Source organism: Dreissena polymorpha, chromosome 16 (assembly GCF_020536995.1).
Source record: "Dreissena polymorpha isolate Duluth1 chromosome 16, UMN_Dpol_1.0, whole genome shotgun sequence".
Lineage (NCBI taxonomy): Eukaryota > Metazoa > Mollusca > Bivalvia > Myida > Dreissenidae > Dreissena > Dreissena polymorpha.
This window is the reverse complement of record NC_068370.1, coordinates 47,894,368-47,912,379: the sequence shown is the minus strand read 5'-3', so window position 1 is coordinate 47,912,379 and position 18,012 is coordinate 47,894,368. Positions and strand designations below refer to the sequence as shown.

At 33.2% G+C, this 18,012-nt stretch overlaps 1 long non-coding RNA gene across 1 annotated transcript; it reads left to right on the top strand.

The window, feature by feature from the left end:
- The first annotated feature begins 8,488 nt into the window (after positions 1 to 8,488).
- LOC127862248 (uncharacterized) lies at positions 8,489 to 14,284 on the top strand. The gene is made up of 3 exons (XR_008040516.1): positions 8,489 to 8,574; positions 9,111 to 9,169; positions 14,188 to 14,284. It is a non-coding gene; the product is annotated as an uncharacterized LOC127862248 (long non-coding RNA).
- Positions 14,285 to 18,012: the final 3,728 nt, after the last annotated feature.

Here is an 18,012-nt window from a genome sequence, read left to right as displayed (position 1 = left end):
AATATATGTAAGTAAGTAACATAGTCATATTCAATATCAATGTAACTATAATATATCAGAGTGACGAAACCTCCATTCAATGCCTTCCTTAATAAAATCAGTGTGAAAAAAACCTCCAACACCCGTAAGTAAGATGATAATTAGTTTAAAAAATTAGACATAATCTAAAGATTCCGTCTAAATGGCTAACATTATTTTCCTGCAGCAAATTGATTTCACATTACATTTATATTTCAGTTGTTCTTGTTTCATCTTTGCAAATACATCATGATCATTAGTTTATACGTCAGTGGCGATGATTACCCCTTAAACGTGTGAGAATAATGACATAACTAAGATTACTCTCTTTTATAGAATTACATTGAACGAAAATATTAAGTAATTTACCTTGCGTGCAGGCGATAATTTTTTTCTAAAATCAGTAAGAAATGAATAAACCCTATAATTCTTCATGAAATACATAACAATGTATACCATGTAAAAAAAATTAGTTGTTAATTAATAAGACTTTTTATTCACTGTAAATTATAACATATTAGTTTCGTCTAAAATCCAATTCAATGTGTAGAGAAACAAGTTATTTATAACCGACCTTAAACAATGCATATGGCTACAAGAGGATTCGGATAAGTGAGTGTTTTTAGATCTGGAATAGCATTAATTGTAAGTTTTAATTAACTTTCTTTCTTTGCAATTAGTACAATAATGGTTAGACTTTATATTGAATCACTCTTGCATGAAATGATCATTATTTGCCGTTATCCATTCCAGAAAAAGTGTGCAAATTGTATGTTTAACGTACGTTTTGCGTGCGTTAAACGTGGCGGTATTGGCACTGCGTTTTATGTGCGCTTTTTCTTAACGAGTGAGTTTTTTTACCAAAGGAAATGTGCGCTTTTTGTGGGTAAATGTGCGCTTTTAAGCGAGTTAAATGTGTTTTTTATAAGTGCGTTTTGACTGCCATGTATGTGTGTAAAATGTGCGCTTTTATGTAAGTTAAATGTGCGCTTTTTTATAAGTCTCTACCTATAAAAATCACACATTTAAATCACTTAAAAGCGCAGTTATAACACACATAAAAGCACACATGTGTGTAAAATGTGCGCTTTTTTAAGTCAGTACCTATAAAAAAAAACGCACATTTAACTCGCATAAAGCGCACATGTGTGTTAAATGTGCGTTTTTATGTGGGTTAAAACTGCGCTTTTAAGTTAGTTAAATGCGCGCTTTAAATAAGTCAGTTCCTATATCAAAAACGCACATTTAACTCGCATTAAGCTCACATGTGTGTTAAATGTGCGCTTTTATGTGGGTTAAAACTGCGCTTTTGAGTGCGTTAAATGTGCGCTTTTTTATAAGAAAGTACCTACAAAAAACGCACATTTAACTCGCATAAAGCGCAGTTATAACACACATAAAAGCGCACTTGTGTGTAAAATGTGCGCTTTTATGTGGGTTAAAACTGCGCTTTTAAGTGCGTTAAATGTGCCCTTTTTTATAAGAAAGTACTTATAAAAAGCGCACATTTAACTCGTTTTAAAGCGCAGTTTTAATCCACAAAAAGCGCACATTTAACACACAGGAAAGGCAGGCAAAAACGCACTTATAAAAAGTAAATATTATATGAATATATATGAATTATAAATCTTTAAAATAATTACACGATAATTGAATTTTATACTTTAATGTACAAGAATATAACAATTGTCAACATAAAAGAACAATTAAACATCAAAGATATGTTGGTAAAATAAATATTGTCATTATTAGTAGCAGCTCCCTTCAATGAGCATTCCACTAGCTGCTTTGGGGTAAATTCTGCTCTCATGGCCCTCATTAGAGCTTTGATACTTATGGATACTTATGGTGGTAATACGGTATCGGGTCCGTTCGCCCCAGTTACACATTCGCCCTGGGCCCGTTCGCCCTATATTATCATTTGCATATTGGGGTATGAACAGTTGATTTTTCACACGTGTAAGAAATTTTGTACCTATGTTTTCACTAATCAATATAGTGAAAATTACTGGCCATTGTGGTCACAATATACTAAAAGATTTCCTTCACATATTCAATGTAAAAGCAATAACTTTAAAAAAAAGTCAAACTTTTGCGCATAGAGACCCCCATAACCATACCTTTTCTTAAAGAGATGTCCAAGACGCAACGATTTAAACAATAAAAAGATAGGTCATGCGTTTTGCAAGAAAAGAACTCGACGCGAATCAGCGGGCACTGTTTTAGGGCCTTCTATTTACCGGCTTCGTACCAGTGGATGAGGGTTTTGGGTTGCCCGCCATCTGTCAAAGTCTCATGTAGTCTCCAACCTTCAAGCAAAAGATTGAATTTCTGTTTAACATAAATGTTTTCCTTACCACATGTACAAAGAGACATTCTAAAATAAAGTCATGGCAAGTACCCCTACAGAGAATTGGGTCTTCTTATAAATGATGTTCATGTTTTTAGAGATTATAGCATTTCACTCCGAAAAGATTTAGTATATTGTAACCTTGTTACAACCACGCTTACAAGTTAAAGAGCGCCATCTTGATTTTTCACAATTGTAAGCAAGTTTGTACCTTAAGTTTTCATTAATTAATATAATGAGCAATTAGTGAACATTACTGGCCTTTGTTACAGACACGCTTACAAGTTAAAGAACGCCGTGTTTTATCCTTCGGTAACACTTTTTTGTTTGATATTTTCCCTGCTTTGATAATAAAAATTAGGGCAATCGGACCCAGGGCGAACAGGATTTAGGGCGAATGGGAATAAGGGCGAACTGAAATTAGGGCGAAAGGACCCGGATTCACTTATAATACAGGAATAAAATGTTGGACAAGTAAAAACAAACCCTCTGATAATTTGCGCCTTTTCTTAGTCTGTCATGCATCAACCGTCATACTTGAAAGATCACACTCTGCTGCAGGATGGTAAGGCACTCCTGAAAATTTAACAGCATTTATTTTTCAATTTGATTAGAAGTCATCTTTGTCCAATTCACAGTGAAATATGTAACTTTTTCTGGAAAATCTAAAAGAGAATATACATGAATTTTATGTGCATGCTCTAATTTTCACCAAGATATTGCTGAAATTGAAATGTTAACAAGAATTTTTAGAAACTGTTACAAATAAATGTGTTGACTGAATGCCTGCCAGTGTTGTATAACATGTGCATCTAGATTGATATATTGAAACACTTGATCAATTTCAATTAAAAGTGTGCAATTTAGCATTGGTATAATTTTTGTCATAAGAAAGACATAATTGTTGTTCATTCTTTAAAAAAAAATGTCTTTAAACAAATTTGCTCAATTCCGCCATTTAAAGCAGAACGTCCCATCCACAAGTGGGTGGGAAAATATATTGACTTACTTGAACATTTGACGTGAAAGATCCATTGTCCAAAATTTGTTCAGGGACTTCGTGTCATCTAAACAAAAATATTAGGAATGTTACCAAGTATACTTGTAGTTTGTCTGGGCAAATTTCAGCCACCTCAGGAGTGCTACCTTACCTTTTAACCGCGGAAATACCCGACGTAATAATACACAATACTAAAGGACAGTGGTGTTTTTTTTATAAATACAGTTGGATTTTGGTCATAAAAAGTAATACTGAAATGAAGTTGTCAAACATTTTTGTATATTCAATCATTAATCTGATATATAAATACACGCGAATGAGTTTTCCTTTAGTACCGCGAGAATACCGTGTTGCAGGCCATACAATCCTGTAATCAGTTTGAATCTGAAAATATTTTTTGAGAATGATAAAAAAACTCACTGCCAATCTGGTAGATGCGTCTTTCTTCCCTTGAAACATCGTCACCAACTGCGTATTAGTGCAGCTGCTTCCGCGGCGAAATAATGGCAGACAATTCAACAACGGAAAGTTAAGAATCTTCCCAATAAATAGCAAACATGGTTGTTTGTTTGTAAACATTCAAACATTTCGCGGAAAGCCGATTATCCAATGAAATAGCTCGGTTATGGACGTGGATTATTTTTCGGCCAATAGAAATCATTCGTGGGTTATCACGGAAAAAACATGTACTTTTTCGTTACTATACGGGGTTGCCGCGCATGCGTAGTTGCAGTCTTGAAATGGTTACACACCAGTAAACAGAATAATCGCTTTTGGGATTTCAAAACGGGGTGCACAACGTATTTTGACAATGTCTTAATACAGACACTTCATGCAATCATATCGCGTCTATGTAAAACACACTTGCATTTGTATACATTATCATTATACATAACAGCGAAGATAAAATTTGGTTGAAAACAAACAGGTTGTACGTATTATATACGTACATGTATTTGACGACGTTGTTTTGCCGAAGTAAATTAATTGAAAATATAACCAGTGAAAACGCTCGCTAGTATATATCTTAAATAAGACAGGCATGTTCTTCTTTAACAAGACAATAAACATAAACATATAATATGGGCACAATCGCCCGATTTGTCAATCAAGTGTAGGAAACAATGTACGGTTTGGCAAAATAACGTACTTACGGACCATTGTCCGGGTTGGCAAAATAACGTTGGAATCAGCATCCTGGGGTCTGAATAAAGGGTTTAGGTCCAGAAAGGCCGAAAACCAAAAAGGCCGCATACCAAAAAGACCGATTACCAAAAAGGCCTTACCAAAAAGGTCCCAAAGCGTGCCAAAAAGGCCAAAAAATGAACCAAAAAGGCCTTAAAGCAATCATTGTTATTTTAGGTTTCAAATTGTGTTAACAAACAAATACACATAATAAACGGAGTAAAACATAAAGCATGTATGAAATGTTTTATTTTCTTTATTAAAAAATATACATTATTTCAATTAATTTCAGTTACATAATAATATGGTTTAACATGTGAATTCTATTTTCTATTAAATCGAAGTGGAGTACGACATAAAACATGAAAAAAATATTTTCTTTATAACAAAAAATACAGAGAATATACAGTCAACTATCTCTAGGGTGGGCATTTCGTTGTCGAGGTCCTCTGCGTCTCTATGGACGAGACACATACGTGACTTCACCGAGACGCATCGCCTCCCTGTATGCTATCTGGGTTATTCCTGTATATGGACGATACACGCTATTCATAATGCGCAAATAACATATATTCCGCTATAAGTTAAAAATAATTGGAACAAGTTATAACAGTATCACAACAACAATATATTCTGTGATATTGAATGATGCACAGTAAAACATCACATACACGGTTTCGATTATCGCCACATAAATTAGAGATCAAAAGAGGTCGTTTTAATAAAATACTATGCGAAAATAGAAAATGTAAGTTTTGCAACGGACACGCTATAGAAAACGAGTATCCGTTTTTACTTGTTTGTCCTCTATATAGAGAAATATGAAAGGAAGAAAAAAATTCTTAAACGGATAATTTCTACGTGCTATATGGCGATAATAATGCCGACTTTGATTACAAAATTAATGGCTTTTAATTTAAAAAAAAAATGGAACAGCTATTACTCAAGGAAAATATTGTGACTAACGAACAATTACTGTATGCGATAATTGGCGATAATTTTGCCGACTTTGATGATGAAATTAATGACTTTTAAGTAGACTAATAAAAAAGTTAAGACTATTTAATAGATATGATAATTATATTCACCATAACTATCCAATGATAATTCAAAATATTGAATAGCCTTTTTGGTTCACTTATGCGGCTTTTTTGGTGCGGCCTTTTTGGGAAGGCCTTTTTGGTAAACGGCCTTTCTGGTACTATACCGAATAAAGTATGAAACATTGTCCACATTGTCAAATGAACGTAGGAATAAATGCCCGGCTGTGTCAAAGTTATTCACGTAATGCTAGTTTTATGTTAACGTCATCATTCAAGGTTCTTTCACCAGGCAAACATAAAATCAATAACAAACCCCCATAACTCGTATGAATATTCAAGGAGCGCAACCGCGCAATAAGCATGTTGCAGGCCGTTCGGTCATACCGTGTTTCACCATTTCCACGTGCAAAAAGATGAAACAATACCTAACCCACGTGCTAAAGCGTCCTATCGTCACGGATGAATTATTTTATCGTGAACTTTTAAATCCAAATCTTTACTCGTCATTAAAATATTCAATTGTAAAACACGTTGCGTTCAAAAGTCTCCAAGGATACTGTACTGTAAATCGTAATGAAAATGTTCATGTTATAACAGCTCGACATACATGGCTTTTCTCAAAATTATAACCAAATGCTTTCATTTTCCTTAGCATGTATGCGATTATTATAGTTGTTGCACGATTAGTCTAAAATGAACAGCGAATAAAAAAGCCTTCCCATGTTTCTGTAAACCTAAGTTCACGATGGCAAAAGATAGTCATAAAGTAAAATAAAGTTGCGCGCATATATATTTGTTTTCTTGATAAGCATATTTGTCTGTAATAATTATGATATTTAGCAGTTAACTTTGACTTGCTTGTCTTGATAATTGTGTACGCGTTGTTTTGGCATGAATGATATTGAAAGATTTGACAGTGAAACAAATGGACTTCCGATTTCAGCAAAGAAATAAGAAAGTGATTTAATCAAATTGATCTACCTTCGATTTCAATCATGTTATATGATTATCCTTCATATAGAATTATATACAAAGTAAAATCATGTACACATTTACAATACGTCGATAAATAGGTACAAATGTACACGTTGCTTTCTCATGAGACAGAGATTAACACGTGTTCCACACAATCCCACAATGCAGATGATAATCTGCCGGACGGGTGGGGCTATAGTTGCTATAAACTACAATTCACGTTGATCTTATCAACATTTTCTTTAAGAACAATACCGCTTACCGGATGTGAATTACGTTAAGCTGAAGAATTACGCAATGCATTAACGATAAAGATCGGCGTATGGAGACAACTTACAAGTACTGTGCTTGCCTTGCTTATGTCTCCAAATCAACGTTTATGTGTATCATAAATACGTAGTCGTGTTTTTTTATAAATATAATTCATTACATCTGGAAATCCATCATCTATATTTTTGAAATGCTTATACAATATACCTTAAGATGATTTTACTAAATTCAGTCGTCCGTTTATTAATTCATGCATTCATTCATTAATTCTTCGTTGTCAATGTATTTTAAGATTATTTTCAACTGCTCGAAAATTGCGACATTTTAAGTAAGTTAAATTATTCAATATTTCAATACAAGAACAATCTCCGAGTAGTGATATTTTGCGTGTGTTAATGTCAACCCACCCGTTTTTGGTTTACTATTGACTGTTTTGTAATATTTATATGGACATTTGAGTTCGAATTCACACCCCCTGTACGTCGATAATCCAAACTGAGAAGGATAATTCAAACTGAAGAAAAAAGGCGACATAAATAAAGACTCCAGTCATTTATTTCTAAGAACACGTGTATTTAAGGTAAGTTGTGACATAATAAACGTTTATTTTTTATAAAATGTTATTTGTCGGATACAATGCGCTTATAAACTCATAACAATTAAAAAATAATAACGTCAAAATAACATAAATATGTTTGAAAATCTGGAAAAAGTAAATGAAAATGTCGAAAAGTTTAGGCCAAAAACAATTATAATCGAATGTTTTTAATGTTTTAATGCTTGGACTTATGTATTAACCTTTCATATATGTATGTACAAAATTTGATTGGCGTACTTGCTCGAAAACGCAATATATTCGTATTTGTTTGGGACAAGAATATACAAATTGGATAATGACCTAACTAGTGTATGGATAATTCCAGACTATTTTGAGTTTGGTTATTATCCAAAGAAATGTTCAAATCAGTTTGGATTTATCCATAAACTTTTATACCCGTCCTGCAAACATATGATTTTAACACAGAAACACACTAGGTGTTAAAAGTAAAATTTTAAAGGACATTCATGATATAATTTGGCATATCTCTGTTACAGTTTCGTTCGCTCTTTTGTCAATTAACGTGTAAATAATTTAACACATAGGTCGCATTTAATGAAAATTAGCATTTCCCGAAGACAAATTTATCGTTTTTTACTAGAAAACTATTATATCGTTGCAAGACTCAAAACGCATGTGTGCGTCAGATATTCATCATCACATGTGTAGAACAATTACGTCCTTATAGTTACTTAATTATCAAAAATGATAAAATAATCAACTACCTTTCAGTTTCGGCCAACATTTTTTTCTTCAGTTTGAATTATCCAACTCAGTTTGGATTATCGACGTACAGGGGGTGATTCATTAGTGTACGAGTCGACGACTGTATCAAATTAAATACGTTTACGGTTGCAACTTGTTTATATGTTAAAATGCACATAAAATACGCTTTAAAAGATCAATAGAACTTGTTTTACTTTCAAATAGACAACATTGCGTTCGGCATTAAAGAAAGATCTATAAATAAACATATTAAAAATCGATTCGAATGGGGCAATTTTTTACACGTCTGGAGAGCGTGACGTCACTCTTCTTTTCTTCGGTGTCAACTTTCGGTTTGCGCGTGATCAATTTTTCAACCAAAACAAATCGATGTTTGGCCTGAATTTGATGTCAAACATGTCACAAAAACGTAAGTAACATTTACCGTTATATTATTAATGGTCAACTTGTACGATAAAGCTATTAAAACAATGGTTTATATGCAAAAGCAATACTGGCCATGTGCCTTAAATCCGGACAGAACTTAAATTCGGACAACCGAAAAACGTGTTTGTATGATCAAAAAGGGAAAGATCCAGAGTGAAATAGCTGGGTGCTGCTAATGTTTGCACCACTTCTTATCATGTGTTGCTGAAATGCCTTACTAAAAAAGTGTGAACATATTTAAAAATTCAACAATGTGCAAATATTATTGGTAAATGAAGACGATGCTTGAATACCTTAATTAGCTGTGTTCAACTAAGACATTTATTATTATTATTAATTTAATTAGCACGAGTCTAAACCATGCCCTTTTTACTCCATGCCTATTTTAGCAGGACCCTATAACTTGTAATCCTAGAAATTTTCCTAGAATAAGGACATAATACTACACTAAGTTATTTATTGTAAACTTATTTTCAACAAAAAGATCACACAAGTTATAGTATGCTTTTCTTTCTTCAGGCTCTGCTTTTATCAGGAAATTTCCGAATGACCACTATCCATGGAACAAAAAGAAGATGGTAAGAATCCATACATTTGTCACACAAACACAAATCTGCTAAGAACTGGGGACCGCCTTTGAAAGCAAAGAGAGTCTAAACTGGTAAATGGCTGGGTCATTTGTGTCCGAAAATTAGGTCACCAGGTCAAACATTAGAACACAAACTCTTAAGTCACTGAATCAAGTCTTCCATAAATTCGGTGCGAATCGACTAACCACCAAGAGAAACAAATGGTAGTTGTGTCCTTATTTTCAGGAACTGCCTCAGAACATCTGAATCAACTGACTCAAACTTTTCAGCGATGAAAAAAATCCTTTATTACGTATGTAAGGTGTTTTTTATTGACACTAAGGCCAACATTTTTTAATAAATTGATTTACGGGATTTATTTTAGAAAAATAGGGTCGGGGGTCGAAATAAAAATAAAAATAAAAGAACAAAAATCACAGAGTCGACAACAAAAATAAAAATATAAGTTTAAACTTGTTGATTTTTTTTTATAAACCAACATTTAACGTTACTTTTGTAATATATTTCTTATTTATGAAAACAGTAAGTCACTAGAAGCAATAGAAATAGCGTTATTAATGCATTTTTCAAGAACATTTCTTTTTAATCTTAATTCTTGTGGAATGTCTTCATCGTCTGCTATGTGTTTATTTTATATCAAATAAGGTGTAATCTAGCACTTTTTGTTTTATTGTTACAGGGATTTCAAAAGATTTTAAAAACCAGGAGTCAATGACCCCTGGACTGAAATTTTGAGGCGTCAAATTGAAAAATGCTGGGGTCATTTTGAAGCGCAAAAATAAGTGTACAAGAAATGTGTTTTTTCTGTGTTATTCATTTTTAGATGACATAATTTGCAAACAAAATTATTCATATAAAGTTACACAAGTTATATCATAATCTCTGTATGGATGTAAATTATAATGCTAACCCCTGAAAACTGGCATCAACTTTTTTTATATATGTTACTAGCACCATTAACACTTTTGTTCACTATATTTTTTTTGCAGTTATTCACAAGTCTCACTTATTGGTCCATGTATTAGTCAACAAAAATGTTGTTGTTGTTGTTGAATCAATCGTAAATTGACGTTTTTTTCTGTAGTTGCCATGGGACTTTCCAATTGAGTGCATTTATTCCAATGTGAGTTTTTCATTCTAGAAAATACATGTACCTAGTTACAAGTCTATATTTAGTTACAGCACTCTTGCAACACGCACGCTTTCCATGCGCGACAGACGAAAGCAACAATTTCGCGCTCTTATTAAAACACGGGTTTTACGAGGCATACATAATAGTCTCTTGTAACTCAAAATTAAGTGGCAGCAATGTTTGTGTTTCATGTTTTAAAGTAGTGGTATATATGTGACTGTATGCAATTATGCTGATGAGACTATAATAAACAAATAATAATTATATAGTGATTGGTGTAAGTTGTGGATGACTACTAAGGAATTTGAACCAGCAAATACTAACACGTGGCTGTATAAAAACGATGTGCTTCAGTTCTAAAAATGGACATGGTGAAATATACATGTACTTAAATTAAAGTATTGCCGCATAAAATTGTTAACGGGTATTGTTTTCACAACTTACTCGCCATATGTAATCAATTGCTCACCTTTTGCATTTAACTGTTCGTATGTAGTAGCTAATTGTTTACAGTAAAAAGGTGTTCAGATGATGCTCGGCACCGTCTTTTAAGTACTTTTTAATTACCGAATAACACCTTTCACAAACAATAAATCCGATCCGATTAGACACAGTTCACAAACGATTGTGTAACGGTTACGATTTAACCAATGAACGTTTCAAGTCAATGACGTCACATGAGGTACATTTACAGTTCTCAACAATTATCCGCTTATCGGCGCCACTTCAAAGGGATGCTTTGAACTTTCATGACCACGTGCTGTATTGTGTAAGTTTTATTTCGCAAAAAGTGTAACTAAGAACGGCGCCTTACCGTCCTGTGTTCGTTGTCAATTAATACGCGTTAATTGGTCTCTCCGATATAAACTTGTTTTGTTTACAAAGCAATTAGACATAGGTGTTTTTCGCAGTTTGGATTTAATTTTGGATTATGAACCATATGCCGATAGTAAAAAACGGATGCGATAAAACGCTTGCGAATGTAAATTCTGATTTTTGTCGCCGACAGTTTTATTTTTTTCACGCGGGACTTTAACACTGTCGGCGGCCCCGTGAATCAATTTATTAAAAAAATGATGGCCTAAAGTCATATTTCATGATTATTGTGCTGAATGTAACAGGAAATTCCAAAATGACACTTGGTGTTAGCCTCTTAAAAGTTTGTGAAGCATTTTTTAATGTTTATGTATTGTGATGTATATGTCTTTTACTCAAATTTAAACTCTTGAAAGGGCAGTTTTCTCAATTTATTACTAATCTTTTAATCAAAGTACATGTATTTCTCTAAAAAAGAAATTTCATGGCAAGAAGTTGAAAAAGCTAAAAAATCTTTTAAAAAAATGAATATTTTTCTTTTTAAAACACTTCTTGGATATGTCAACTTCAATACTAGGTAGCACATTTTAGAAAAGTTAGAGATAAAAAGTCAGCCATGTGGAATTTATGCATTGAAATTGTACAATCAAGTTTGTTAATCAATAAACAGGTAAATCTGCACACGAGTAACTGTTAAAACTGCACATTTAAAAATTGTATAACAGGTATATTACTATGTTAATTCATTTTACGTCAATAAATTGGTAGAGCCTGCAACAAGGTTGTTTCTTGTTCTATTTCGGTACAACAAAACGGTTGTTTAAGTTAAAGACACACTTTTTAAGGTGTGCGCTAAATGTGTGTATTTTAAGATAAATCCCTCTAAAACAGATTGTCTGATTAAAGCGCACTTATCAAACAAAAGACGCACATCCAAAAAGAAAAACACCCTTTTGTAAAGAAAAACGCACATCTATAAATTAAAAAAAAACACTTCTTAGATAAAAGACGCACTGCTTAGATGAAAGACGCACTTCTTTGCTAAAAGACGCAGATTCTGCTCACATCTTCACTCAAAAGCGCACTCACATAGAAGAAAACACACACAAAACAAACTGTTTCCCTTAAAAAACGCACTTGGAAAGAAAAAACACACATAATGCGCACTTAAGCGCACTTTTGCACACCGAAAACACACATATTAACAAAAAACACAGAAATAACGCACTTTTAAGTGCGCTAAATGTGCGTTTTGGTAAAAAGTGAGTTTTTTTTCGAGAAGGAATATGAATTTGCAACCATTAAAGATTCTGGCATGACTTCATGTTGGAACGATGCTATTGCAAATTGACGGTTAATATATATATATCGACCTCATATTTATTGGAGTAAGTTGATTATGTGATATAATTCTCAGAAATTTAGGGTCCAAAGAACAGGTACTAAGGCAAGCGCACAGCAAAGAACAACCTTAAATCACAAAACAAAGCATTGAGTACATGTGTGTAGCTATTGCGTTTTAGTGATACCTGCTGAATAACCCCTTTTGATTTCCTCTTGGAAAATCTCGCCCACCAGAGCTAAGTTTTAATGCTCCTAGTGACAGGTCCATGGCACTAACATGTGCATTTAGTAAATAATTATAATTTATTAAAGCCATATTAAAATATAACTTATCATTTATGTTTATAAAGTGTTTTTCCCAGGAGGGCAGATGGGCATGGCGCATAACTTTCACAAAGGGCATTTTAACGCACAGTTTAGGCATAAAAGGGAAAATCGTTCCGTGAATACCTGGTTTTGGGAGAAACGTGTTATGACATCAGAGGCAGTAGTGGGAAAAGCATAAAAATATAAACATGTACATTTAATGGTAATTTATGTATTTAACTTACTTTAATATATATTTATATATTAACATTCAGTGTGTTTTTTTCACAATTTGGGAATGGTCCCTTTGGATTGGAAAAATGTGCGGCGTTTTAACTAAAATTGGGAAATTAGTGTTGTTGTTGTTTTGCTAACAAATGCTTCAAAATTGAGGATACAAGTGTGTCCAGTATTATATTTACTATTATATTTACTAAGGTTGATCTTATATGGATGGGAGATGAACAAAATATTGAGATTTAAAAAAAAGCTTCCATTTGGACAAAGTATATACTTTTTTCCATTGAGAATGGGTACGGTTACCGGACCCAATTTTGAATGAAAAATACAATGACCTTGCAATGTCCATTTAAGTTCCATGCTGTTTCAGTAAATTGTACAGCACGACAAACATAATAAATCAATATATGCATATGAATCTAATTATACACCGATCCACTTACATATACATGTAAATGAAACCATGTTTATCTTATCACATTTTCTAACGATAATCTTGTCAGATGTTTTAACTTTGCGAGTAAAGTGAATGCAAACAATTTGCAAACACTCGTTTCCATGACATACATCCACTGAGTAGATTACTAATAAATATGTTGTTAGTATCTAAAACCGGTTTTAATTATTAGCCTTTATGTATTTATCTTGTTGTTAAAATGAAATAATGACCAGTAGCATATTTAAGAGCAATAAATCAGTGCTCCAGATGGTGTGTAATTCCTGCACAGAATGTTGCCATTGCTAACTTTTGTACTAGGCATACATAGTCATTAACACACAATGTTTTGGTATTTGGGTACGCTTAGAATTAAATAAAAGTGCATACATCGTATCTATTTCATTTCTCATTAAAAAAGTTCTCTGACTTTTCAACCCAAACGCTTGAGTCTATTAATAAGTTTGTATCATGTGAATCTGACAGGTTTTCAGTACTTAGTAAGTTGATTTCAGCAAGTACATGATTCCAGTGTATTCACTTGTCAAGCATCTTTCAACTTGATGAAAAAATGGCATCGAAGCAGAAGAACATTTATTTCTTTTTCATAAAATGTCGAGATACTAATTCAAAAAGCCATATTCGAATTTGATCATTACCTTAATTAATCTGATGTTGTTTTTGTTGTTTAAGATCTCTTTTATGCTAAGTTAACTAAATTTCTATTTGTAGGTCACAAAAGACTCGATCCATTGCAGAAAGCAAAGCTTTGGATAGAAGAAGAGGGGGGTCCACCCGGCTTTAAGATTGATCATTTTGGAATAAAGGGTAAAGCTTGTAAATATTTATTCTAAAGTACTTATATGGATTGACCAGAGAGTAGGATATATTTTTTCTGTGTAAAAAACTAACTGGCTAAATTAGGATTGCGACAGTTTGTTTTTATGTGGAAACACACACACAATAACTTCATAATATACTGACCAAACAGGTTTTTATTTCTTCTTCAGCTTAAGATTAAATTCAACCACGTACATGTACCAATGGTTGAATTAACTTTTTTCTCCAATTTAGAGAGCGTAAATGCCCTCATCCCAAAATTCAATTATAACAATATTTGAACATGTATTGCGCATATTTTTATTTCGAAACATAAAATAACTGCATTGACCTCATGATGAATTCCTGATTATGTCTGTTGGTTAAAGACCTCCCAGAAACAAAACAACTCTGTACATACACTAAAACAGCATGTTTTGATTTTGAAAAGATCAGGAATCTTCTTTTAAATGCAAGCAGTTGTATGCAGTTATTAAATTAAGTCTTTAATTTTATGCCGATTTTTATTTTTTTTTAAATCCGGCTATTAGATTGGTGGACTGTGGTGGCGGGCGGATAGGCGGGCGTGCTCGAAAATGTTAAAGTTCTTATTTGATGCTATGACTTGGATGCTTGGACCTAGAGTCTTCAAACTTGACATGAAGGTTGGCCAGCACCAACAAATGACCACTGGTCATTTTAAGGTCATTCTTCGGTGTGGCAAGGTCATTGTGACCTTTAATGTAAAATTCTTAAAGTTATTGTTTCATGTAAGTGAAATATTTTGGCCTTAACTGGGATACAAACACGCACTGCACTGGGACATCACTAAATAATAAAGCGAAGTTAGATAGCTTTGGATCACTTGGCCACCGCAACAACCCCAAAAGAGTTTGTGCAAATACCTGGTATCTTAAATGGTCACTATTTACAACTTATGCATGCATTTAGCAAGGTGATTTGGGTTTTTAACTAGGTTTTCCGAAGAAAAAAACTGGTTATTAGATTGGCGAATGCGGGCTGGCGGGCTGGCGGGCGGGCGGAACAAGTTTGTCCGCTTTCTAATTCAAATAGTTTTCATCCGATCTTTACGAAACTTAGTCAGAAGTTGTATCTAGACAATATCTAGGTCAAGTCGGAATATGGATCATGCCGGGTAAAAAAACTAGGTCACGGGGTCACTTAGTGCGTTTTAAACATTGAGCATGTTGTCCGCTCTCTAATTCAAATAGTTTTCATCCGATCTTTACGAAACTTAGTTAGAAGTTGTATCGAGATAATATCTAGGTTAAGTTCGAATATGGGTCATGCCGGGTTAAAAACTAGTTCACGGGGTCACTTGTTGTCCGCTCTCTCATTCAAATAGTTTTCATCCGATCTTTAAGAAACTTGGTCAGAAGTTGGATCTAGACAATATCTAGGTCAAGTTCGAATACGGGCCATGTCGGGTCAAAAACTTGGTCACGGGTTCGGAAAACAGATTGATTTTGAAACAAGGGGTTAATTGTGATGAACAATCAGTAGCAATGCACATTTTGAGTTGCAGTTGTCTCCCTTTATCAGACTTTTTTTATTGAAAACCTGGTTTAGTGACAATTTTGTCCCTTGTTCTAGTTAAAGTTGATGTAGTCCCCTCTATGATGGAACTCTTTCTCTCTCTCTTCAGTTAGTGGGGACATTTCTGATGTGATTTTTTACATCACTTCCTCAATTGACCTTTCTTGTCTGTTGATTTCGCGTTTGGGTTTCCCCTGTAATCCATATGATTAGATTCATGACACATTGTTCTTGACAGGGTTCTTTGAAGATGCATTCTTTAAAATGGCCCCGTAGTTCATTTAATCAATACTACTGTTTTAATAATGTATTACTCATAGAAAGCTTACGTTTGTTTAAGTTACATAATCATTTTAAGACCGATAAATAGCAAACTAAATAGCAGATATAAACATGCCATAGGACTGGCTCTTTGGAACATCCAAAACAGGGAAAATAACAATATCAAAATAACCATCCTAGAGTTCTTCATCAAGCTTAGTTTAAAAGTTTTAATTACTAATCGTAAGGTTTAAAACTAGGATTGAAACATTAGAACTTGAAGAATGATATATATGTATTATCAGTTCAGTAAGATAAATCACGTGGATGTATTTTCCTGCTAAACACAACTTATAATAGTGTCAGTCCCACTATATTTTCAATTGATGTAAACACTGCCTGATATAGATTAGATAATCTCATTGGTGAGTCAAGTTTATCATGGTCAGTGTGCGGTCTATACATACTATTTACATATATAGATAATATTAAAACAGTTTTTACTGAATGACATTGAAGATAATAACTGTTTTAAAATTAGATTCGTGTTCATTTAATGATTATATGAGAAGCACACGTAAACCTTAACCGTTTGGAATACAAAGTATGTTCACATTTTATAATAATTAAAAAACACAGACACTCGGCATTTATATGTTTTGCAAATAACGTTTTAAACCTATTACACTCATATTCGATGATAATGTATTAATGCTTTTAAAATATTATTATCTATCCTAGTGTGTGTGTATCGGAATAGTACTTAATAATACACATATATAGTAAACACGTTAAAAGTACTTAAATATATACGTAATTTTATAAATTTATCTTAAATCGATTTTTAAAGTTACTAACACTTGATTAGTTTTGCGTTATCATTCAAGTAAGGGAATCAATTAAAACACGATTAAACTAAATCTCAGTCTGTCGTGTTACTTTGCTTGTTTAAATATAATGCATTAATTCCTTTGTTAATATACGACATTTTCCAAAAAGTGTCAATAAGTCACTTTAACTCAGAACAATCATTATTATTAAAACATTGTTACATACCTGTGTATACTGCGTTACATCCGCTTCCATGGTAAGGGGCGATAGAAGCATTAAACAGCTCACACGCTTTGTTATTGAACCTTAACACTTGGCAAGCTGCTAAGATTTAACAGTGTCGAGCTCAATGCAAGAACAATCACGGGGTCACCACTAGGAATCACAGACTTCCCGGAAGTATTGCGACCGTACGAGGCCAAACACCATTGGCAACACCGAACACTCACTGATATATGTTTATTACGTTCCATTTGAACAAACGGTTATAGCGCATACAGTTGAGTTAACTTTAAAATTACTAAAGCATAAAATTAAACACAGTTTTGATAATAAATGGATCAGTTAAACGTTGTATTTTCTTTTTTAATTACATATATATCATTATCTTTTACCTGCTGGTCGTTAGGGTTAATTAAGATGTTAAACGATTGTGTTTACTGTTTCTTAATAATGAGATTATTTTTGGCAAAATAACAAGCAAACTAATTTTCATAACACATGAATTGCGATTTCATTGGTGTATAACCTAGTCGAACCCTGAATACAATTTGCAATTCTATTAAAAGGAATTGTTCTAAAAATTCTGAAATGTAATAGACAATAAAAAATACACAAGAGATGTAATTGTGCATAAACGTGCAAGAAATTTAATGAAAATGAATACACAAAGGTTTACTGTTTAAAGCTCTTTCTAAATATGTCGATTTGGAGTTCATGCATATAATTACATGTAACAGATCTGTTGTTGAAACAATACACACTACTATTTGTAGCGTACCTATGTTAAAACGTAGTCCTAACGATAGCATTCTTGTTAACTCTGTATACAATCGGTGTCTAGAAGCACATTCTTCGCCTGTTACACAT